This window comes from Ovis aries, chromosome 8, assembly GCF_016772045.2.
Source record: "Ovis aries strain OAR_USU_Benz2616 breed Rambouillet chromosome 8, ARS-UI_Ramb_v3.0, whole genome shotgun sequence".
NCBI lineage: Eukaryota > Metazoa > Chordata > Mammalia > Artiodactyla > Bovidae > Ovis > Ovis aries.
Window position 1 is genome coordinate 24,525,179 of NC_056061.1, and position 26,554 is coordinate 24,551,732.

A 26,554-nucleotide genomic window follows, 5' to 3' on the forward strand; every position below is an offset into this window, starting at 1 on the left:
ACTCCAACCATGAAATTAAAAGACGTTTACTCCTTGGAAGAAAAATTATGACCAACCTAGATAACATATTGAAAAGCAGAGACATTGCTTTGCCAACAAAGGTCAAGGCTATGGTTTTTCCAGTGGTCATGTATGAATGCGAGAGTTGGACTGTGAAAAAAGCTGAGCATGGATGAATTGATGCTTTTGAACTGTGGTGTTGGAGAAAACTCTTGAGAGTCCCTTGGAATGCAAGGAGATCTAACCAGTCCATTGTGAAGGAGATCAGCCCTGGGTGTTCTTTGGAAGGACTAATGCTAAAGCTGAAGCTCCAGTACTTTGGCCATCTCATGCGAAGAGTTGACTCATTGGAAAAGACTCTGATGCTGGGAGGGTTTGGGGGCAGGTGGAGAAGGGGACGACAGAGGATGTGATGGCTTGATGGCATCACCGACTTGATGGACATGAGTCTGAGTGAACTCTGGGTGTTGGTGATACACAGGGAGGCCTGATGTGTTGCAATTCATGGTGTCGCAAAGAGTCGGACACGACTGAGCGACTGAACTGAACTGAACTGGTGCATATAGTTATTTATCTAATGAATTTAAAATATCTGCCATGAATTCCTAGAAACATAAATTGATATGATCTCATATTGGACTAACGGAATTTAAAGAAGATTCTGCAAAGATAATTATTTCTAGTATACCTACTTCAAGTATCTTTTAAAGGCTTGTTATACCAATGAAAAATGGTGTTTAATGAACTGATACTATAGTGTCTTCTCTTTGAATGTTGAGAGAAAGCCTTCAAATCTCGGTGCCTTTGTGACTGCTGATCTAGGTAGCGCTTCACTTGAGCCCATCACAGCATTTGTTTTCATGATCTATATTTAGAGCTGCTACTGATCAATACCAGTCCCAAACGAATGATCATGATGGTCACGAAGAACGGGTCATGTGCTCTACAGTATGTTCCCTTTCAATTCATATTCTTGCCAAAACCTGGAAGGGGAATCAGAAATACAAAATAAACGTTTATTTTTCCAGTACGACTGGCTTCTGTCACAACAAAAAAGCACAGTTTAGTGAAATAATATTAATTATACATAGTCAAATATGTTGCTTCATGAGATAAAGATCAATCAACCATTTGACTGATTTTGTTGGTTTTTTTTTAATATGCTGATTAAGTTTCCCTTTATTTTTCAGTTCCTGTGAAAAGTTAGCATTTTTGCCTGACTTGGTAAGATGAGATATCCCAAGATGAAGAGCCGGAAAAGCACAGGTTAATGAAACGATGTTGGCCACTCCCTCTATCCTCCCATTTTCTCTGTTCCTCTCCTCCTCCTCCTCCCTCCCTTGTCATTTTCCTTCTGCTGTTTTCTTTTGCACCTTCATTACTTTTACCTATTTTTCTTTCCACTACTTGTTTTATTTATTTTTTTTCCTCTTCAATCTGCCTCCATATCCTTTGAGCTTGGCAGTTCATTGAATTTCACTATTGATAACAGATTTGACCGTAGCTGATGAATTTTCTGCTAGAGGTGCTGACTCCTAAGTAATGCACGATGTAGGTCACTACCTCTTAGCGTTAGTGATCAAAGCAAGGGACAAACAGGTGAAATCTGGGATTGATTTGCTTTAAAACAATCATTTGACTATTTCAGTGTTTGCTTGCTATTTAGGAAATTTTATGAGCTATACACAGTCTTTCTGAAATATGAGTCATGTATTGGTTTCTCTCAGAAAGAAACAATCTTCCAGGCCTACAGTGTTATCTTTAGTTATTTTTATTATATTGTGATCTACATATATACCACATAAAATTTGACATAAATTTACCATGCTTATACTGGTTGTATAGGAATTTACAAATTGAATACAAAATAGTAAATAAGCATGTGAACTTCAAATTTTAATGTATGAATATGTTCCTTTGAATCTATTTTTGTCTTTATAATTATCTGTTGCGTTTAGTCACCAGATTCGAATATGTCTGGTAGCATTTCAGTAGTATATAAAGCAATAGTAGTAAATTCAAGCTCTGGATAATCTGGCATTCATCAGAAAGAAGTACTCTAATGTTGTTTTATTATTATTATTCTTATTTTTAATTGACAGATAATTGCTTTACAGTATTGCATTGGTTTCTACCAAAAATCAACATGAAATGTGGAGTTCTTGTTAAGTCTATAAAGCTGTCTTCTCCATTTGAAGAAAAAATTAGCATGTGATCTTATTAAAATTTGTATTAAGTGGGTATGTAGTCCAATTATTTCTGGAATCAGAAACTGGAAAATAGTATTTGAATTTGGTTTCAACTCTTTACAAGAGAAGAAAAATTTTTACTTTTAACAAGGACGTCAGTGGACTATTGCTGAAAATCACTAAATATTAGAAATGGATCCTCTATTGTTTTTGACTAGGAATATTCAAGCCCTCATGAAGCTATTATTTGGCATTTAGCCTTGGCCTGAACATTTTATTTTAGGACTAAGCCATTTTTTTGTTTTCCTTTTAGTCTAAAAGAATAAAGACAGTGTATTGAACTACCACAAACTGTCATTTTTGCCATGTAGAAACAAAGTCTTGGCTTATTAAAAAATTAGGAAATTAAGTGCTTTTATCATAAAAATATCTATCAAATATAAAGTATTTAGAAGAGGAATTTTGTATTTATTTCTAGCATAATGATTTAGTATGAGAACAGTAACTTAGGGTAGACCTGCTTTGCTCCTAGATATATTCATCAGAAATTAAATGTGTTCAGGATCTGTCACAGGCATGCTTGTAAATAAGTACAGAAAGGTGTACACCAAAATCCTGTGGAAAATCTGGTAATACATGGTAATTAAGATAAATTATAATAAACAATTTTTAAAATAAAATTTAATTTGACACTAGTTTTAGATTTACAAAAGAATTGATATAATAGGAGTTCTCCAACTGATACAATAAGAGAGAGTTCCCATACAACCCAACCCCAGTTTCCTCTATAATTAATAGTCTGTATAGATGGGGTACATTGTCCAGTGCATTGAATCTGTACTGATATTATTATTAGTTATCGTCCTCAGTTTATTCAAATTTTTCTTAGTTTTACCTGACATTTTTTGCCCCAGCATCCAGTCCAGGATGCTGCATTACATTTTGTTGTCAGGTCTCATTAGGCTCCTCTTGGCTGTAGCTGCTTCAAATACTCTCCTTGTTTTTGGTGACCTTGAGAGTTTGAGGAGTAGTGGTCATGCATTATGTAGGACGTCACTCTATTGGATTTTGTCTGATGTTTTTCTCATGATTAGACTGGGATTATGAGTTTTGGTGAGGAAGATTGCAAAGGCTAAGTGCCACTCCCATCACATCATATCAAAGGTCTGTACTCTAAGATGACTTATCACTGTTGATATTGACCTTGTTCATCGCACTGAGATAGTGTTTGTCATACTTCCACTCTACAGTTACTTTCATCCTCCTTTTTACATGTCATTCTTTGGAAGGAAGTGACTATGTGCAGCCCATACTCAAGGCATAGAGCGTTATGCTCTGTCTCCTTGAACATAAATTATTTGGAAATCTCCTGTACAAATTTGTTTCTTCTCCATTTATTTGTTTACTCAGTTATTTATTTATCTTAGTATGGACTCATGGATTCATGGATATTTGTTTTATACTTGGGGTTATAATCCAATAAGCCTTTGGGTGGTTGCTCAGATTGTTCCAACACTGGCCAATGTGAGCTCTTTCAATTGTCTCTTGTATCCCTTTGACAGGCTCCCACCATTGTGTTTGTTTTAGCATTTTCTTACTTTCTGGCACTACTGATACTCCAGGCTATCTTGTGTATTGTATCTCCTTCCCCAGTCCCAGAATTAGCCAAGGCTTCTTTCTCCAAGAAGCCTGTAGTTCCTTTTGTTACAGAATGGTGTTAAAAACTACTTTCTGGGCCCTAGATGTTCTCATTATTACTTAAGTGCCATTGCTTCTAGGCCTTCTTAGCTGGCAGAGCAAAGAAATGCACGTGTCTGTGGTAATCTGTGCATGGAATGAATTTTTCCCTAGAGCCTCCAGAAGACATGCAGTTCTGATGACACCTTAATTTTTACCCTATAAGACTTATTTTGGATTTCAAACCTCCAAAACTGTCAAAGAATAAATTTGTGTTGTTTTAAGTCACTAAGTTCATGATAATTTACTGTGACAATAATAGGAAACTAATATAGGAAAGACAAATGATGGTGAACATTTTTTTCATACATTAATTTCCCTTTATATCTTTGGTGAGATGTCTGTTCAGATCATTTACCATTTATTAAATTAGGCTATTTTTTTAATTGTTGCATTTTTAGAGTTTGTTTTTGGATACACAAAACAGATACCTTACCTTTATCAGATACCTTATTCATTAATATTTTCCTCTAGTCTGTGGCTTGTTTATTCATTCCACTAATATCATTTGTAGAACAATTTTAATAAAGTCTAACTTTTTCTTTTATGGATTATGCTTTTGTTGTTGTAGCTAAAAGTCATAAACAAATGTAAAAATCATACAGATATTCTTCCAGAAATTGTTTAGTTTTGCATTTAATTCTATGACCCATTTTGAGTTAATGTGAAAGGTTTGCACCCAGATTTATTTTCTTGCATATTGGCCAAAATTAGCCAGGCTCCTCTGAGCTTTCTTTTTGAGTAGGTTTTAACCTTCCTCAGACTGTGGATTTTAATACTATTCTCCAAAAAACAAGAACAGCTTTATTTCCTTTTTCCAATGTGCTTGGGTTTTATTTCTTTTTATTTTCTTATTGCATTTATTAGGACTTCCAATAGTATTTTAAGTAGTAGTTCCATATTCTTAATCTTAGGAATATATATGTATGTAGTTACTTATATGATTTGTTTGTAGGTATTCTTGATCAAGCTAAGTAAGGTCCTCTTTATTTCTAATTTACTAAAAGTTTTTATCATGAATTGGTATTAGAGTTTGTCAGTTGTTTTATTATGTACCAATTGTATAAGCATATGATCTTTTTCTTTGCAGCTGGTTGATATGTAGTTTATATTGATTGAATTTGGAAAGTTGGACTGGCTTTGCATACTAGGAATAAGTACCACTTGGTTATAGTATATAAATACTTTTATACATTGTTTCATTAAATTTGTAACATTTTCTGAAGGATGTTTGTGATTACATCCATGAGAGATATTGGTCTGTAGTTTTCCTGTCTTGTAATGTCTTTATCTGACTTTGGTTTTGTGTAATGATGGTTCTCATAAAATGAATTGTGAGTTAGGAAATGGTCTCTATTTCTACTTTTTGGAAGAGACTCTGGGGAATTCAAATTCTTCACAGTAGAGTTGTGGACAATTGCTCTGACCCAAACTGTCCATGTGGGAGTGAGCACCTTCCTCATATGGGAAAGACTATAAATGTTCTGTATTATTCATGGCTGAATGTAACATCTCAATATATTTTCAGTTATATTCTATCGTATGTGATTAAAACTATGTGGATGATGATTAACTATTGATTTGATTTGTTTAGGCTCTATTACCTATTTCTCCTTGTGTGAGTTTTGGTAATTTGTGCTGTTCAAGGAACTGATCTATTTTACCTAAGTTATGAACTCTGTTGACATAGAGTGTAGTGTTCATTCTGTTCTTATTTTTTTTAATGTCCATGAGTGATGATACATCTTTCATTTCTAACATTGGTAATCTTTGTCTTCTCTTTTTTGACTTGGTTAGCTAGACTAGACCCACTCCAGTGTTCTTGCCTGGAGAATCCCAGGGATCGGGGAGCCTGATGGGCTGCTGTCTATGGGGTTGCCCAGAGTCGGACACGACTGAAGTGGCTTAGCAGCAGCAGCAGCAGCAGCAGCTAGACTAGAGCTTTTGTGGGTATCCATTTCTCTTGGTGCGCATAGTAGCTTGTTTGTTTATTTTTAGGAATTGTTTTATCTAAATTTTCAAATTTATATTAATAGAGTTGTTTGCAGTTTCTTCTTATTTTTTGATATTAATGGAGTCTGAGTGAATAGCTTCCTGTTTTATTTCATATATTAGCAATCTGTGACTTCTCCCTTTTCATTTTGTTCTTCTTGCTAGCATTTATCACTCTTTGACCATGTGAAAGAACCAGCTTCTATTTTTGCTTGTATCTGTTGCTTTCCAATTTTTAGTTTTATTAGTTTCTGCTCTAATTTTATTATTTCTTTTCTTCTACTTGTGTTAGGCTCAAATTACTCTTTTTTTCTTTAGCTGCCTGAAGTAGAATGTAGGTTATGGATTTTGTATTTTTCTTATTTTTTAATGTACACACTTAATGATACAAATTTCTTTCTAAACATTGCTTTCACTGTAGTCACAAACTTTGCCAAGTTGTATTTTTATTGAATTTAAAATATTTGTAAAGTTAGGATATGGATTTTTAAAAACATTAAAACTGTAATACAGCAATAAAAATTTCTTACAGAAGTACTTTTGGATTCTGAGAATACCCAAGAGTTTGCACTCTCACATTTGAGATATCTAGTAATTGCTAATGACACTTTGTCATGATCCATATTGAAATCTTCTTGACTAGCAAGTTGGAAGTCTGACAAAAACTGTTTAGAAGGATAGCAGCAGAACTATGATTTCCATAGTGAGACCAGAAAATCAGTACTGTGTGTTGATACTTAATCTCAGAAAAATTTACTCTGCAGAAGGAAACCTTTGGACAAAATGTCACTGAGATGAAATTAGCCATTTTGTGCCAAAGAGCTTCCATATGAGGGCATGCCATGAGAAATGATGATAGTCAGACTTGGGACTCTTTCCAAAAGGTACCAGGTAGGTGATTCCAGCCCTTTCTAGTACTGTAGAAAAGCCAAAAAGTAGAGTGCTTCTTCTTTCTGATAATGAAAAATAAAGAAGTAGTTATACACACTACCATAGGCATGAAACTCTGTTCTCATAGCCATGTAAGGTTTTTCTCTGATCTACTCACACCTTTCATTACACTTTGCTTCTCCACATTGGTTTTATATTTTCTGGGTCCTTATTCTGTATTGTTATTGAGTTTAAAAATATTTTTTATATGTATCATGGTAAACCTCTAAAAATAATTTTTTTTATAAAGTAAGTAGGCAATTCTTAATCAATCTCTCTGTCTTTCCATCTGTCTTTCAGTCGGTCTCTCTCTCATGCTAAGTACAGCCTATGTGCAAGGACAATTAGTTTTTACTTCATATTTTCCAAGTCCCCTAATCCGCTCACAGTTTTCCCCCATCCACATCCTATTTTCCCTCCATAACCTAGTAAGAAACAGTCTACATGTTGTATCATGAATTGACACATGTTTTTCTAGAACCTACCATATTTCTAATCCTGCACAAGGGCCTCTCATACAAAAATGAATTAAATGACTTTCTTCTTCCAGAAAATACAGACTTGTTGGATTGACAAGACTAATAAAATAATTAGTGAGTGATATAATCAATATGTTATTAAGCCCTGAGTGGTCAAATAATGACCATTAACACCATGAAAACTTCATGTAAAATTGTTCACAGTGTTCCTTTTCCTTTGGGGAGTTTAGAAAGAGTCTATTTAAAAGATTCATCAAGAGCATCTCATTCATCAGCTGTTTTTATTGGAAGGGACAGAAAATGAGTGAAGACTAAAATATCCATGTAATTAATAAACTCAAGATAGGTCAGGTCAATGACCCTGCAAATTGTTTTTTAATGCATAGACACAGCAATTCCTGTCATTTTGTCTCCTTGGATGATTTTTGGAATGTGATCTCTATTGGAAAGGAGAAAAATAATTTTTGACTGACTTTCAGAAAGAGATGTCCCTACCTTGTTCTGTGTGTATGTATGTACACCCTTGCAAGTACACGCACATGTACTTACTTATACACATTCACGGAGAGGAAGAGCCACTGCTTTGTGCTCAATGTGAATGTTTAACTGTTTATTGAATTTAAATGAATACCAATGTCATTCATCAAAAACCTCTCAGATCTTTTCCTTTACTCTCAAATTGATGAACAATACCTGGTGCTTCCCTGCGGCAAAAAGAAGCCTGACGAAAGGGTACAATTGGGTACAATTGTCTTTGCACTGGGTAGAAACTTAGAATGGGACTGACTGCACACAGGTGAAGAATTTGCAATGATATACAGGGGTGCACCATGCTGGTGGTCTTCTTCTCAAGTGGACCATCCTAATAGCCTCCTAATCGCTGCTTTAATGTTTCTCCAACTGAAGTTGTATACCACTTTTATGGTTTTTGCCTTGTCTGCGTACCATTTGTGTTGTTATTCATTTGATCCGTCCTTTATGTCATAAAATACTTAATACTTTTATTAGCAGCAGGAGTAGCAGTATTACAGGGCATTTTGTGTTACTTCTGCAAATGTAAAACCAGTATCTCATGGTCTGCATTGAAGAACTTCATTTTAAAAAGATTTTTCCTGGGCTTCCTTGGTGTCTCAGGGATGAGTGAAGAGTTAAAGTCATTCAGTCATGTCTGACTCTTTGTGACCCCGTGGGCTGTTCTGTCCAAGGAATTCTCCAGGCCAGAATACTGGAGTGAGTAGCTGTTCCCTTCTTCAGGGGATCTTCCCAACCCAGGGATCAAACCCGGGTCTCCCACATTACAGGCAGATTCTTTACCAGCTGAGCCACTAGAAAAGCCCATCAATGCAGGAGACATGGGTTCAATTCATGGTCTGGAAGGATCCCACATGCCAGAGAAGCTGAGTCCATGTGCCACAGCTATTGACCCTATGCTCCAGAGCCTGGGAGCTGCCCCTACTGAGCCCATGTACCACAACTACCAAAGCCCACATGCCCTCTAGCCTGTGTTCCACAGTAAGAGAAGTCACAGCAAAAAGAAGTCTGTATATCACAACTAGAGAAAAGCCCACTCAACAAAGACCCAGCACAGACAAAAATAAATAACTAAAGTTATTAAAAATATCTTTCCACAAAATGTTTGGGTACAAATAGCCAAAATATCAAAAAACCCACCTAAAGTAAGTTGATGGTTCACTAAGGCATGCATGTCACATTCCGGGAAGTATGAACATACAGAATAAGGTCTGCGTGACCAGAGCAGACAAAGCCTCGGTGATCCAGCCCTGGTTTCTCCCCAGCGTTGTCTCTTTTTGAACCATACTTCACATCACAATGCTTAGCTTGCTTGAATAATTCATATTGCCCCAAGCCACCTTGTTTTAGAGGTCTGGCTCATAGTATCTCCAGTTCAGTTCAGTTGCTCAGTCATGTCCGACTCTTTGCAACTCCATGAATCGCAGCATGCCAGGGCTCCCTGTCCATCACCAACTCCCGGAGTTCACTCAAACTTATGTACATAGAGTCAGTGATGCTATCCAGCCATCTCATCCTCAGTCGTCCCCTTCTTCTCCTGCCCCCAATCCTTCCCAGCATCAGAGTCTTTTCCAATGAGTCAACTCTTGCTTGAGGTGGCCAAAGTATTAGAGTTTCAGCTTTAGCATCATTCCTTCCAAAGAACACCCAGGGCTGATCTCCCTTAGAATGGACTGATTGGATCTCCTTGCAGGCCCAGGGACTCTCAAGAGTCTTCTCCAAGACCACAGTTCAAAAACGTCAATTCTTTGGCGCTCAGCTTTCTTCACAGTCCAACTCTCACATCCATACATGACTACTGGAAAAACCATAGCCTTGACTAGATGGACCTTTGTTGGTAAAGTAATATCTCTGCTTTTAAATATGCCATTTAGGTTGGTCATAACTTTCCTTCCAAGGAGTAAGCATCTTTTAATTTCATGGCTGCAATCACCATCTGCAGTGATTTTGGAGCCCAAAATATAAAGTCTGACACTGTTTGCACTGTTTCCCCAACTATTTCCCATGAAGTGATGGGACCGGATGCCATGATCTTCGTTTTCTGAATATTGAGCTTTAAGCCAACTTTTTCACTCTCCTCTTTCACTTTCATCAAGAGGCTTTTTAGCTCCCCTTCACTTTCTGTGATAAGGGTGGTGTCATCTGCATATCTGAGGTTGTTGATATTTCTCCCTGTAATCTTAATTCCAGCTTGTGTCTCTTCCAGCCCAGCATTTCTCATGATGTACTCTGTATAGAAGTTAAAATAACAGGGTGAAAATATACAGCCTTGAGGACTCCTTTTCCTATTTGGAACCAGTCTGTTGTTTCATGTCTAGTTCTAACTGTTGTTTCCTGACCTGCAGACAGGTTTCTCAAGAGGCAGGTCAGTTGGTCTGGCATTCCCATCTCTTTCAGAATTTTCCACAGGTTATTGTGATCCACACAGTCAAAGGCTTTGGCATAGTCAATAAAGCAGAAATAGATGTTTTTCTGGAACTCTCTTGCTTTTTCGATAATCCAGCAGATGTTGGCAATTTGATCTCTGGTTCCTCTGCCTTTTCCAAAACCAGCTTGAACATCTGGAAGTTCACAGTTCACATATTGCTGAAGCCTGGCTTGGAGAATTTTAAGCATTACTTTATAGGTGCCAAAAAACGTTCACTCCTTTATCTAGAAAATATCTTCATACCTCAGACCTAGAGCATCATCTTTTCTCTGAACCCTAAGGTGAATTTACTTCTTTTTCTCTGTCTCCTCCTTTAACCCTTAAATGACCTTCCTTGTTAGGGAGTCTTTCTTTCTCGAGCAGATTACAAATGCTTTCTGATAACTTGCAGGCACTCAATGCTTATAGAATGAAAAAAAAAAATGATGGCAGAGTAAGTGATTGAATTCATGGGGGTAATCTCTGTGGTACCCCTTAAGTTAGTGTTTCTCCATACTTGCTCAGGGCTCCCCTGGTAGCTCAGCTGGTAAAGAATCTGCCTGCAATGCAGGAGATCCCAGTTCAATTCCTGGATAGGGAAGATCCCCTGGAGAAAGGATTGGCTACCCACTTGAGAATTCTTTCGCTTCCCTGGTGGCTCAGATGGTAAAGAATCCATCTGCAATATGGGAGACCTGGGTTCAGTCTCTGGGTTGGGAAGATTCCTTGAAGGAGGGCATGGCAACCCACTCCGGTTTTCTTGCCTGGGGAATCCCCATGGACAAAGGAGCCAGGAGGGCTACAGTCTGTGGAGTCACAAAGAGTTGGACATGGCTAAGCAACTAATCACATGTACTTTCTCAAGCCTGGAATTCTGCAAAGGAGATAGAGTTCCTTACTTTAAGCCTCTGTGGTTGCTGTTAAAGTTTAATGCCCCTAGGATTGGAATCAGTCAATCATGTTAAAGTGTTTGAAGATTCATCTGAAGGTTTTGCATACCCTGTCCAGAGAGTAGGTTTTGAGAGGAGAGGATTAGGAGAAAATAGGAATGTGAATGCTGAGGGGAAGATGACACCAAAAAACCATGAAAAATTTGGAAGGAAACTGTCCATTCTGAGAGTTTAGCTATAGACCACCATATTGGTACTTTTAATCAGAGCAGGCTAGAGTGATACAGAGAAGCTTAGGTCATAGAGAAAGTGTTCCCCCCCGCCCCACCCCACTACATGCTCAATCCTGGCTCCAGGGCAGAAGTGACTATGAAGATAAAGGAAGTTTCATGGGAAGAACACACTGGACTCATAGGAAGTATAGTGATACGTATTTTGAGGAGACTCAGTTCCTGATATTTTGAGCAATAACCAATATGAATATTTTGAGCAATTGAAAAAACAATAAGTAACTACTGTATTTGTTGAAATTGATCTGTGGGGCAAAGGTGTGGTCCCGTGGGATGGCAAAGATGGTAATGTTTTTTTAGATGTGTATAAGTGTCTATGTAGGAGGAATAGAATAGGAAAGAAAGGAAAATTCTATTGGAAAATCTAAAATTAATTTCATAATATCACATTTGAAGATAGTACAAGATCATGAAATTGAAATAATATTATAGAAAATAGCCAGTGTGCCCCTTTAATTTGCTTTCCTTTTTGGTCTCAGGCAGAAGAAGTAATTCTGGTCTTCAACTGAGAGTTGGAAGTTGTAACGCTTTCAACTTAGAACCAACTCTTAAGTCTATATGTCTCATGTTTTGTTTTATTTAATAGTCATTTAATTTTGGTGGAATAGCTTTGCAGAACCATCTTTCTTTTGTTTCTTACTTCTTTAAAACCGTTAATTTTCACAAATAAATGTCTTGGTATGTCAGTAGTACATGTTTAAAACATATAACATCTGAATTGCTTCTATAGTGAACAAGAAAGAAAATAAAGAGCCAAGTAAGAAATCCTCTAAGATCTAAAAAGATTATGAATCTTTTATTTCTATAGGAAAATTTGCTTCTTTTCTATAGAACATAAAGTATTTCCTTCTGTAGTCTTAAGGAGGCTGTGAAATATCTGATGGAGAGGCACATGAAGGAGGATTTTTTCTCATTTAGAAAGACATGAGCCTGTGATAGATAAGCCTAGCTGTTGTATGAATTATATTGCTTCTCTTTTTCTCTTTTAAGAATTTTATACAGAGGGAAAAAATTCTAGAATATAAGTTTCTATATACATATATATTTTTTAATGAGCTGAAACTAAAAAAGCACTAGATTGTAGAAACACATGTCCACATTAATGAAAGTCCTTGGAAATAGAAATTTGGTTACCATCACTGCAAGGGGGCCAGCTGTCATAATCCTGGCTCAGTTGGGTCTTTTACTTGGGGGGTCCTATTCATTATCTTTGGAATGCCACATAATAAGTGATTCTCTGAGGATACCATCTAATAAAAATACCATCCAGACATGTTCTGTTATTTCTGCCTCTTCCTTCCTCACCAATTCAAGTCTCTAATTATTACCAGAAATTAAATTCAAGAGAGTTTCTGATGTTGGTAGTATCTATTTCCTGTTTGCCATCACAAACTAAATAATGGAAGACTAGCTTATATATCCATATATATATATGTGTATATATATATATATATTTTAAGAAAGATTATATTTGTATATTCTAGTATGAACACATAGTACATACTCTCTAAAGTTCCCATTTCTGGTATTGTAGCTTGAATCCTGAATTTTAACTCAGAAATCATGCAGTTATTCAGCATCTGCAATGCCTGCTTCAATAGTCAGTTTCAGAAAAGTATACACGCTTTCAAATGTCTAGGCATTACCTTAGAGCAAACTTTGTTTGCACAATATTTTACAGTATCCAGCTTCTTTTTATTGGCAAATCCCTTGTCATTATTATTTCACACCAAGAGCCCATATCCTGCTACACAACACTGTAAGTAGTAGCGTATGTAAAAACAATCTGTGTTGTGGAATTTATATCCTAAAATTCCTTCCCTTTGAGATATGTGAAATCTGAGCTCCTGTGGTTCTGAGGAGCTTGATACTGTGACAGATTATCTGTGCACGTGTGTCTGTATGTGTGTGTGTGTGTGTGTGTGTGTGTGTGCGTGCGTGCGTGCGTGCTGGGTAGCAGTAGCGGAAAGGCAGTAGAATCGTTTGGAATGGAAGGATCCTCATGACACATGGGATGATGGAAATGAAGCAATAAATTCCCAGACATCCCGAGGCACTTTCCAACATATCCAGAATGATGTAAAAGTCCACTGAAACTTTAACAGATAGAGTAGGAAGAGGGCGTCTAGTCAGAAACCTGTATCTTGTGTTTTGTTATATGCTATGTGGTATGAACATAATATTTGTCTTATTAAATTCTAAGTATGTTTCCCATTCAGGGAAATGTGCAACTAAGCAGACATTTTAAAGAGCTGAAGTATAAAAATATAAAAAGATTTAGTGTCTCTCTCCAGGCCCGATATGTGGAGCTATGACTTATATATAGTGTGTGCTTTAAGTTGAACAGAGTTCCCAGAGCTGCACCACAGAGTAAAATGCTTCCAGGAGGTTTCCATTTCAGCAGCACTGTAAGCAGAGACCTACCACCCCATCCTTCTCTGCTAAAGTATAACTTCAAATTCCAAGCACCTGGGAAATTCCCAGGAGTTCAGTGAGAACAGTAATGGCCTAAAACTTCTCCAGCCAACCCAGAGACCATATTCTCTGCCCTGAGAAACCCCAGTCTTGGAAGAATCCAGTTCTGCCCCTCCACATCTGTGCCCACAGTCCAGCCTGGAGAGCAAAAGCACAACTGGTGGAATTTATGGCATGTTAAATCCGTGGCCACCCATCTCCACTTGCTTTTAACACTTCATAGAAATTCTAATGAGATTTTTTTGTTGTTGTGAGCATTGCTTCCCCTCTCTCTGGAATGGCAATTTAAAACATTTTCCACTCAACTCACATCTGCAATTTGCTTTCTTCTTGTTCCTGGCAGATGTCTGACTTCACAGAAAATTAAAATAGAAACCATGAAAGCGAACCACTTCAACTTCCTGCTGTCATATCTACAAGTCTACCTTAATTTGCCCCTTTTCCTTTCCCCTCCCCAGCCGGCACAAAGGAGAAAGCATCCCTTCTCCAAGTTACCTCTCCTCCGGACTGACTCTCTAGGCCACTATCGTTCTCCGAAAACAACAGCCAGGTCGCACCCAGCTGACCTCTTTCCTGGCTCACAGTAGAGGCTTCGCCTACAGCACTCCAGTCTCTTCTTGTCTCCCTGCTCCATCCAGACTGCAGCCAGAGGGAACATGCAGCACATAACTGGGGTCATGTTACTGTCTTGTGCAAAACATTTTTCATGGCCTGAACTATGTCTAACCCCCACAGCATTCATATGTTGAAGCCCTAAAGCCTAGGACCTCAGAATGCAACTGTATTTGGAGATAGAGTTTTTGAAGAGGTGTTTAAAATGAGGTCATTATGGTGGCCCCCAATCTAATAGGACTGGTGTCCTTATAGGAAAAGCAGAGTAGGACATAGTCTCTCATAGAGAAAAGACTACATAAAGACAGCCAACAATAAGCCAAGGAGGGAAGCCTCAGCACCCCTGCTAATACTTTGATCTTGGATTTCTAGCCTCCAGAAGTGGAAAAAAGTTTTTTGGTTAAGCCACCCAATCTCTGTGGTACTTGGTTAGGGTTCAGTTCAGTTCAGTCACTCAGTTGTGTACGACTCTCTGCGACCCCATGAATTGCAGCATGCCAAGCCTCCCTGTCCATCACCAACTCCCAGAGTCCACCCAAATTCATGTGCATCGAATTGGTGATGCCATCCAGCCATCGCATCCTCTGTCATCCCCTTCTCCTCCTGACCCTAATCCCTCCCAGCATTAGGGTCTTTTCCAACGAGTCAAATCTTCGTATGAGGTGACCAAAGTACTGGAATTTCAGCTTTAGCATCAGTCCTTCCAAAGAAACCCCAGGGCTGATCTCCTTCAGAAAGGACTGGTTGGATCTCCTTGCAGTCCAAGGGACTCTCAAGAGTCTTCTCCAACACCACAGTTCAAAAGCATCAATTCTTTGGTGCTTGTCTTTCTTCACAGTCCAACTCTCACATCCATACATGACCACTGGAAAAACCATAGCCTTGACTAGATCGACCTTTGTTGGTTAGAGTAGCCCTAGCAAACTCATACACTTCCCAGTGACTGTCAGTCATCTCTAGCAAAGTCTATTCATCCAATGGGCTTTCAAATGAATAGAAAGTCTATTCATTTCTAAGGCCCAGGATGATCTGGCCTGTGCTTGCTTCTCTTGCTTTATCCTTGGCTATTCTGCCCCTCTCTCTGTTCCAACCACACTGGCTTCTGAGCTGTTCATTGAATATGCTATTATCTTTCTTCTTCTGATACTCTTAGATGTACTGTTCCATCCTCATGAAACATTCCTACCTGCTCATGCTACACATTCACCTACTTAGCACGCTCATCTTTCAAGTCTCAATATAAACATCACTCCTTAGAGGAACCATCCTTGTTCCCTAAGCCTAGGTTAGGTGCCTCTCTAGTAAGCTTCCATAGCATTCAGTACCTCTCATATCATTCTGTACAGCCCATATCACTCTCATTTGGTCAATATATGTTTTCTCTTTAGGACTGTAACCTTCAGGGACTCAGGAACTTATTCTACTTTGCTCACTGTTCTGTCTGTAGTCCGTGTGCCTATTTTTGTCATATATTTGTACTCTTAGGCTAAAAACAGACAGGATCATAAATCCTGGCAGAAAAGTAGACAGTTATTGTATGGCTTGGGACATGGTGTTAGTAAGATTTCCAGTGATTAGCAAATTCCAATGAGGTAGGTATCTGTTCCTGAAGTTGAAATAGTCATGTCATTGCCTATTGAGAAAACGTAGCTTACTGATTCAGTTCAGCTTATCAGAGGCAAAGATTATTTTTTATTTTCTTAAATTTATCAGATGTTCAGTATTTGTTGGACTAGACATACACTAGGTCTAATTTATTTGGGGATATAATTGAAACAATTCTGCAAAAAGTTAGATTTCATATCTTTACCTGGCATTTTTTATTTTTATAGAAACATTGGTGTGTACAAAACTGGGGCACAGTCATAGGGCACATGGTGATGCATGTGTTACTATCATGGGAAGTAGGTTTTGCTGCAGTTCTTCATCTCTGGTTTATACCAGAAGGTTAAAACCCTTATAAGAAGTGCCTAGAGGTTCAGAGTCTCTTCTGTGGTGTGCTGTGGGAGGCAACAGCGCGTGGATGTGGAGGAAGCACTGTCAGGGACCACATTCTGAAGAGCGGTACACAGATGCTGCAAGAGTGAGCATGTGGTTTGTGTACCTGGCTCTTGTGGTCAGGAGGGTAAATGTGACAATGAGGCTCTACCAAGAGAAGTCTTTCATAGCACTTGTGTGATAAGTACAATGATCCCGTCTATTTGGGACTGATATTTTTGATGGGATTGACTATCCCTGAGTGGTGTGGGGACAAAAAGACTAATGTAGCTGGCCATCACGCGCACATTTGTTTACATGTCAGGGCTTTTGTTCAGATTGTGACTGAAGCCTATTTGCAGAACCAGGCATAATGAGGTAAACTTCATTGAGATTCACTTCAGGACATACCCAAACAAACAAGATCTTCATTCTGAGCCCATCCAAATGTCTGTAATTTGGTAAATTACTCATTCTGTTTGAATGCATTAGTCATCATTTATGAATGTCAGTGAAACTGAATGGACTTCCCTCAAAGCACTATAGAACATTTCCATTATGCTACAAATGCCTTTTTTTTATCAAGACATATTTTTTCTACTGCATTTACAATTTCTGATCCATGAACTAGATAGGCATCCCAGGAAATAAAAAATCATGGTCAAAGAGCTAATGGGTATTTATGAAATATTTGTTTTAGATTTGAGCAGATTAAGGTCACATCACATATGTTAAAATGCGTAAGCCTTCATGATCTTCAGATTTAGTCAATACTTACTAAGCATCTTGCAAATCTTAGTAACCTTCAGCATGAACAGCTATCAATACAAAATAAAATAGGAAGAATCTTAAGGAAGATAATACCTCAATAACTCACTTCTTCAAAAAAATATTTAAAAACAATTTGGCATGATGAAAGCTTTTTATTGAGTATATTGACTCACGGCAAATAATAAAAATATAAAAGGCCTTGGACAGACATAAGACCTAGAAGACTTTTCTGATACCTTGACATTTTGTATTCTCTTTAAAGTCAAAGAGTTTTAACAAGACAGCAAAGAGAGAAATCTTACATTTTGCCGTTATTCAGGTATTTTCAGTGAAGTTATGTCAATTAAAAATTCCTATTCCAACACATTTTACTTGCTGCATGCCAGCTGTAAGCCTTTATACCACACTGCAAATGCATGATGATGACAGGAGATAAGATAAAGGCTTACCATTGACTTTCTGAGTGTATTTATGTAATTCCCCAAATTCTGACTTTTTTCTGTGCCAGAGTAATATACTGAGTTCTCTTTTACATTTATTTAAAGAGTGATGGAGACAATGGTGTCTGTAAGTCATTATTGCTCAAATGACTAGAATTTTTGCTTCCCAGGTGGCTCAGTGGTAAAGAATCCTCCTGCTAAGGCAGAAGACCGGGATTTGATCACTGGGTTGAGAAGATCCCCTGGAGAAGGAAATGGCAACCCACTCAAGTATTCTTGCCTGGGAGATTCCATGGACAGAGGAGACTGGAGGCTACAGTCCATGGGGTTGCAAAGAGTCAGACACAACCGAGTAAATGAGCATGCTGCTGCTACGTCCCTTCAGGCATGTCAGACTCTGTGCAACCCGTGGACTGCAGCCTACCAGGCTCCTCCGTCCATGGGATTTTCCAGGCAAGAGTACTGGAGAAATGAGCATGAATGCTTATTGATTTGGTGAGGAAACGTTCTTCTCAGGAAAGGATCTTTTAAACTCTTTCCCTGGAAAAAGTTTTTAAGTTGAAGTTGAATTTTTAAATTTTAACAAGAGAGGTCTACTGATCTAAACATGAACTCCTAGTTTTTCCTATATCTCAGAACTTTCCCTATGGCATGCATTGGCAACTCTAGTTTTTCTAAAGAGAAAGTTGGCTATTCTTTTAGAATCTCTGTACAAAATCTCTTCTTTAATTGACCAATTATATCTCAGCTACACATATGCTGCTTACTTTCTCTACACATTCCTTGAATTTTAAATCCTAGAGGACTTTCTTTCATTATAAGAAACCTGTTTCCCTTTTAGTAATTCAGATTTGAGGATATTTGATTCACAATTATATGGCTATATACCTTTTTGGCTTAAGCATGTAAGTGTGTTTAGCAAGTATTTGTTACACAATTGCACTCATTTCACATGCTAGCAAAGTAATACTCAAAATCCTCCAAGCTGGGCTAATAGTACTTGAACCTAGAACTTCCAAATGAACAAGCTGGATTCAGAAAAGGCACAGAAACCAGAGATCAAATTGCCGACATCCATTGGATCATTGAAAAGGCAAGAGAATTCCAGAGAAACATCTACTTCTGCCTCACTGAGTACACTACAGCCCTTGACTGTGTGGATCACAACAAACTGTGGACAATTCTTAAGGAGATGGGAATACCAGGCCACCTTATCTACCTCTTCCAAAACCTGTATGCAGGTCAAGAAGCAACAGTTAGAACTGGATATGGAACAATAAACTGGTTCAGACTTGGGAAAGGAGTAGCTCAAGGCTGTATATTGTCACCCTGCTTATTTAACTTATATGCAGAGTACATCATGCGAAATGCTGGGCTGGATGAAGCACATGCTGGAATCAAGATTACTAGGAGAAATACCAATAACTTCAGATATGCAGATGATACCACCCTTATGGCAGAAAGCAAAGAGGAATTAAAGAGCCTCTTGATGAAAGTGAAAGAGGAGAGTGAACAAGTTTCCTTAAAACTCAACATTCAAAAACCTAAGATCATGGCATCCAATGCCATCACTTCATGGGAAATAGATGGGGAAACAATGGGAATAGTGACAGAGTTTATTTTCTTGGCTCCAAAATCACTGTGGACAGTGACTGCGGCCATGAAATTAAAAGACACTTTCTCCTTTGAAGAAAAGCATATTAAAAAGCAGAGACATTACTTTGCTGACAAAGTTCGTCCAGTCAAAGCTACACTTTTTCAGTAGTCTTGTGTGAATGTGAGAGTTGGACTATAAAAAAAGCTGAGCTCCAAAGAATGGATGCTTTTGAACTGTGGTGTTGGAGAAGGCTCTTGAGAGTCCCTTGAACTGCAAGGAGATCCAATCAGTCAATCCTGAAGTAAATCAACCATGAATATTTATTGGAAGGACTGATGCTGAAGTTAAAGCTGCAATACTTTGGCCACCTAAAGTGAAGAGCTGACTCACTGGAAGAGATTCTGATGATGGGAAAGATTGTAGGCAGAAGGAGAAGGGGACAACAGAGGATGAGATGGTTGGGTAGCATCACCGACTTGATGGATATGGGTGTGAGCAAACTCCAGGAGATGGTGAAGCCTGGCGTGCTGCAGTCCATGGGATCGCAAAAAGTCAGACACAACTGAGTGACTGAGCAACAAATTATGGTACAGTATTTCATCTTGAAGTTGAAAGACTAGATAACTCTTGAAGGGGATATGAAACTATCTCATGCAAGCATCTTAGACTGAAATGCTTCAAGTTTCTGGAGAGGAAAGAAGATGAATAAAATGGCTGTGGGCACAGCGGCTTGAGAACTCTTGCCTTGTCTTAAGCACAGTGTCTAATTAACTATAGTCAATCACGGCTATGCGATAACAATCCCAGGATTGGTAAATCATCCAGGTTAAAAGAGTGGTCAGAAAATTGGATTTTCACCTGAAAGCTCCAAATATGTAAACTCTAGTAGCTAATTCTAAGTTAAACACTGTGTGAACCAAACAAATAAGTTAGTTGGTGCCTAGTATGCAATTTCTTCTGTAAAACAGAGGCTACATCATATCTAGAAAGAAAATATTATGACTTACCAACTTCATTTAACAGCAAAATAAAATGCATATAAGATAAATGTAAATGTAAAATGCACATCCAGATCATATGGTTTAGAGAAATTTCTTGTGTAAAGAATTCCTCCCTACCCATGTCACTTAAGTCTGCTGGTTCTAGAGACGGGTTCCAGTCATCACCACCCATTTCCGTACCCTGACTCCCACCAAAACAGGTGCAGGGTCTTTTGTTTCCTCAATGCTCACTTCTTTGCTCATTGTCCAGGAAAAAGTGTTTTTTGGTTTCTGAATGTCCTGGAATATCAGGAGAGTCAGAGAGGTGACTCAAGGACATTTTCAGATTATGGACAACGTCATTCATGCTGGGCACATACAGAGGGAATTGATGGCAGAGAGGCAGATGTCTCTGCCTGACAATAGCAGGAAAGTGGAAAGAATGGCTCTCAGCTTTGTTGGCCTCAGTGCATATGGAACAAGCATGGGCTGGCCAGCTTACATATGACCACTCAGCTCCTGGACAGCCCCAGAGCACCAGTGACCATGAAAACTGAGTAATCTGCTATGCAGATCTAGCTCTTGGCTGAAAAGCTGAGAGCAAGGCCCTTTTGGGGCTTCCCTGGTGGCTCGAACAGTAATAGACCTGCCTGCAAAGCAAGAGGCCCAGGTTCAGTCCCTGGGTTGGGAAGATCATCTGGAGGGGGGTATGACAATCCATTCTAGTATTCTTGCCTGGAGAATTTCATGGACAGAAGAGCCTGGCAGGCTACAGTCCATGGGGTTCGCAGAGTTGGACATATCTGAGCGACTAACACACACACACACACACAAGGCCCTTTGCAGAAATACCCCTCATCTCTGCATCCCTACCTTCCCTCAGACTTCTCCCTCCTTAGCATCTTTCAACATCTCTGTTCTCACCCTACTCCTTTCTGATAAGAAGAAATTTCATGTTCTCACACCAGATGTTTCTACCTCAAATTTGTCCATGGTGTAAGTCTTCTCTATATCCCTGAGGCCTTAGAATTTCTGTAAGAAACTCCAGAAGACTCTCCTTTTCTCAACTTTTTAACTTATCACATTCATCTCTGAGACGATGGGATCGAACCCAAGTCTCCTGCACTGCAGGCAGATTCTTTACCAGCTAAGCCACCAAGGAAGCCCTCTGAGGCAATGAACACATTGAATAGGCTGCTTGAATGGAGAGGAAGAAAAATTCTAAACATCAAGATTAAAAAAAAGTGAAAACTTGTTTTAAAAAGCTGTCCTTGCATAAAATCTGTTTAAAGTAGAATACATTTTTGCTTTTATATTTATTGTTATTTGTATTAAATTACAAATCTGACATAGCAATCTTTTTGGCCTGTGAAAGAAAATCACATATTCAAAATAAAAATTTACTTGAATGGGTGAACTTGCTTTGTGTTTCTTCTCATCCCCTTTATATGATGTAGAGGCTGTTTTCAGCTGTGTATCCCTCCTTCTATTCCTTAGGTAGAAACACAGGACAAATACACTTGAAAATATACAGAAAGCATTTTATTGCCTAACTATAAGCATTATCTATTATTAAGAGTATTACAAGGTATCAAGTGCTTTCAAACCAATGATGAATGAAGTCTGGGTGATTTTAGTACCATATCAGAACTGAACATCTGATAGAGAAGAAGCTGTAATTTTTTTTTTTCCTAAAGGGGAAATATTTAAACCTACTATTTTTCTAATGGATGCCTAGAAATCTTACTCCATGATGAAGAAAAAAGAGAAATAAAGGTCTATTTGACTCTATTCTTTATAAATGTTTAAGAAAAAGAATCCAATAAAATTCTCACCTCAGTTACTGTATTATCAAAGTCATCACACACGTTTCTTTCACCTGTCAGAAAAACTCTCTTAGATGTTACTGCCTTAATGCACAAGGAGTTTTAAAAAATGGGGAAGTTGTTTGCTGATGCCTTCAGGAAGCTTTGGCATGATGGTGGGGAAAATAAAATAAGTTTAAGTGCTCATATCTTTGGTTAGTCTCACCTCTTTCAGAGCCCCTGTTAACATCCAACATTATTATGAAGCCTTTAGTTTCCACATTTCTCATCTTAAAATATCACTTGATTCCCATGATTGTAAGTTGTTCGTACGTTTGGTAGAACTTTCACATGCTACACTGTGTTAAGTTCTGATTACCTATTAATGTACTCAAATTAATGAGCATGTGTTATAACAGACTCTATGTGCTAGAATTGTCAACATATGCTGAGATATATGATTTTAATATGCTGATATAGGTAATAGATGTAAGCAGGTTGCTCTAACAGATCATAAGAGAGAGCTACACAAGGCCACGCAGGAGAGATGACCCTTCTGTTCAGCCTTCATAAGTAGGTGATCATTAGCCAGAGTAAGCGGTGAGGACAAGCACATTCTAAATTAGAAAAGCTACATACTTAAAAGAATATCAGTATAAGTAGGACATAATATGCAATGTAAGAATACTACATGCAAGGGTTAATAGGGTCAACCAAGTTTGAAAGACTTGATAGCTTATAGTGAGGCTTTTAGATGTTATTACAGTGGGGCATCTTGGGGGATACTAAGTGGGATGCTCATTTAACCAGTGGGATACTTGTTTTGATTATCATAGTAGAAAACACTCTCTGGCGGAAATGTAGAGATTGCATTGGAAACAGGCAAATGGGAGGCCAACTATGAAGGTTTGTTGTAATCTAGGAAGAGGCCTGAACAAGGCAATGTCAAGAGAGATGGGGGATATGGGGCAGATTCCAGGACTATTCAAGAGATGTAAATAGTCAACATGACTCAGTGAGTTTTGGATCTGAAAAATAAGGGAAGAGAGTCTAGGTTCCTGGCTTTGACACCTGGCTATATATAGCGGTGCCAAAAACCAGCATAGGAAATTCAGGAAAAGGATGATGTTTTAATACATGGGATATGTTGAGTGTATTTTTGGACACATCTAGTGCAATTACCTGTGGTTTATCTAAGATCAGACATATATTGAGTAGTTGAGAGCTTGGTTCAGATGTGAGTGAAAGAGGAAAATCTGAGATTTACCAGGTCTTAGCTGAAGCTATGAAAGTGGATGAGATAAACCAGAAAAATGTGTAGAAGATGTGGTAAAACTTATCTGGGAAACTTTAACATTTAAAGCATAGGCAGAGGAAGTGGTGACTGCAGGTAAAAGTTAGGTTTAAATATCAAACATTAGTGCTCTAAAAATCAAGATGTAAGGTGGTATTTCAAATATAAGTGAGACAAATTATCAGATTCACAGACGAGTGAGGCACAAGAAGAATTAAGGAGAGTTACTGAGATTTAGCATCCTGGTGGCCATTGGTACTCTTGGGTAGCTCTTTCAAGATGTAGTAGAGACAGTAGCCAGACTTTGGGACTTGAAGATTGATCAGATTGCAAGGGTTCTTAAGTATGGTTATGCAGGTAGTTTCTTGCATGAGAACTCCCACCAAGAAGGCGAGTGTGGGATAAATATACCTACTTGGTCTATTCAGTGAGTCATATGCCCTGTTACAAGATAACATACATCCTGAGGAACTGACAAATTTTGCTAATTTTTTCAGTCATTGATGGGTTAACTGTAGCCTGAGGGAGGATTTCCCAGTAAGTAGAAAAAGGAGAAGGTGGGTAACAGCTAGAGGGATGTAAAATTTATTTGATTTTTAAAGAATTGCAAATAGAACTACCTTATGACCCAGCAATCCCACTGCTGGGCATACACACCAAGGAAACCAGAATGGAAAGAGACACATGTACCCCAATGTTCATCGCAGCACTGTTTATAATAGCCAGGACATGGAAACAACCTAGATGTCCATCAGCAGATGAATGGATAAGAAAGCTGTGGTACATATACACAATGGAGTATTACTCAGCCATTAAAAAGAATTCATTTGAATCAGTTCTGATGAGATGGATGAAACTGGAGCCGATTATACAGAGTGAAGTAAGCCAGAAAGAAAAACACCAATACAGTATACTAACACATATATATGGAATTTAGGAAGATGGCAATGACGACCCTGTATGCAAGACAGGAAAAAAGACACAGATGTGTATAACGGACTTTTGGACTCAGAGGGAGAGGGAGAGGGTGGGATGATTTGGGAGAATGGCATTCTAACATGTGTACTATCATGTAAGAATTGAATCGCCAGTCTATGTCTGACGCAGGATGCAGCATGCTTGGGGCTGGTGCATGGGGATGACCCAGAGAGATGTTATGGGGAGGGAGGTGGGAGGGGGGGCTCAGTTTGGGAACGCATGTAAGAATTAAAGATTTTTAAATTTAAAAAATAAAAAACTAAAGTCAGGAAAAAAAAAAAAAAGATCAGCTAGTCTTAACCATAGGGGCTTCCCTGGTGTCTCAGGTGGTAAAGAATCTACCTGCCATGCACGAGACCCAGGTTCAATCCCTGGGTCCAAAAATTCCCTGGAGAAGGGAGAGACTATGCACTTGCTTAGAAGCTTGAGCATCTGAGAATTTTGGCACTCAGGGGGTCTTGGAACTAATCCGTTGCAGATGCCAAGGGATGACTGTATATGTATGTGCATGTGTATATATACACATAAATTATATAAATTTATAATGTATTTCTTTGTAATTTGTAGCTTCTAAACTATCAAAGCTTAAAAAAAGATGACGGGTTAGATGGCTAAAAGCATATAAAATGGGAAAAGACTGCAGCAATAAATCTAAATGTTCCAGCAATTTCAATAAAATATAGGTGGACTAATCTATTGAAATAGCAAATCACTAAAAGATTATCGTGTATTACTGACAAGAGAGACACGAAGCCAAGTGATTTAGAATTGCTGAAAATAAAGAGATATAAAAAATATAGTGTAAAATTCTAACCCAAGTTAAGTGTATAGAGCAATATTAATATCAGACAAAATAAGATTTAGTGAAAAAAGACTCATACACATAGCTAGAGATAATTTATACTTATATATTAACTTCTAGAAAATGGAGAAATCATTACATATTAAATATTACAGTATAACTTCAAGTTATTTAATGAAAAGTAGATAAAATTTCAAGGGGAAATTGACAAACAATAATTATAGTGTGAATTTAACACATGCTTTATAAACCAATAGATTTAGCTTGACAAAATTTAAGTCCATAAAAGATTTTAAGTATTGTTTAAATTAGTAAATGGGATAAACTGAAAGTGAAAGTCACTCGGTCATGTCTGACTCTTCGCATCTCCATGGACTGTATAGTCCCTGGAATTCTCTAGGCCAGGATCCTGGACTGGATTGCCATTCCCTTCTTCAGGGGATCTTCCCAACCAAGGGATTGAACCCAGGTCTCCCACATTGCAGGCAAATTCTTTATCAGATGAGCCACCAGGGAAGTAAATGAAATAAATGTTGCTACATACATATGTAATAGATTATTTTCTCAAACTGAAATGGACTTTAAAAATGAACCTTTAAGGCCACAAACTCAAAAATTTCTGAAAAACACATAATATACATACTATTTTCTCTCACCACAACGGAATTCAATCAGCTATTAACACAAAATGGCCAATTTCCTTATCCAATGCTTCGAAAAAAAAGAAGAAAGTACAATTAAATAATTTATGGATTAAAATATTACACTGGAAATTAGAAAATGCTAAGAACTGAAAGAAATTTAAAATATTCTGAAGCTTCAAACCTTGGCCACCTGATGCAAAGAGCTGACTCATTGGAAAAGACCCTGATGCTGGGGAAGATTGAAGGAAGGAGGAGGAGGGGATGACAGAGGCTAAGATGGTTGGATGGCATCACTGACTCAAAGGACAGGAGTTTGAGCAAGCTCCAGGAGATAGTGAAGATCAGGGAAGCCTGGCGTGCTGCAGTCCACGGGCACAGAGTTGGACACAACTGAGTAAATGAACAAGAAATAAAATACAGGCTGCACCTGTGGATCAGAGATTGTTCTGTGCCCTGACTCCAGATCTTAGAGAAAGATTATAACTTTACATTAGTTAAAAATTAAGAAAATTGGAGAATAACTTATTTAAGCATTCAAGAACTAGAATCAACTCGATTTAGAACACAGAAAATAATTAAAAATGTAAATTATTGAAACAGAAACCGTAACCAACAATAATAACACAATAGAAATATTTAAAGAAAAAAATCATGTATTTGTAAAGATGAGCCAAACAGAGAAAGCTACAGTGAGATTAATATTACAAAAAGATATAACTATAGAGTGGATATTT

At 38.0% G+C, this 26,554-nt stretch overlaps 1 long non-coding RNA gene across 1 annotated transcript in view; it reads right to left on the minus strand.

Annotated features, from left to right (window-relative positions):
- Positions 1 to 14,578, minus strand: part of LOC132660234 (uncharacterized) — a 29,311-nt gene extending 14,733 nt beyond the window's left edge. Inside the window, exons 1-2 of the long non-coding RNA XR_009601609.1 lie at positions 14,416 to 14,578; positions 693 to 983 (exon numbers count right to left, since the gene is read on the minus strand). This is a non-coding gene — a long non-coding RNA (uncharacterized LOC132660234). The remainder of the gene's footprint in view (positions 1 to 692; positions 984 to 14,415) is intronic.
- Positions 14,579 to 26,554: the final 11,976 nt, after the last annotated feature.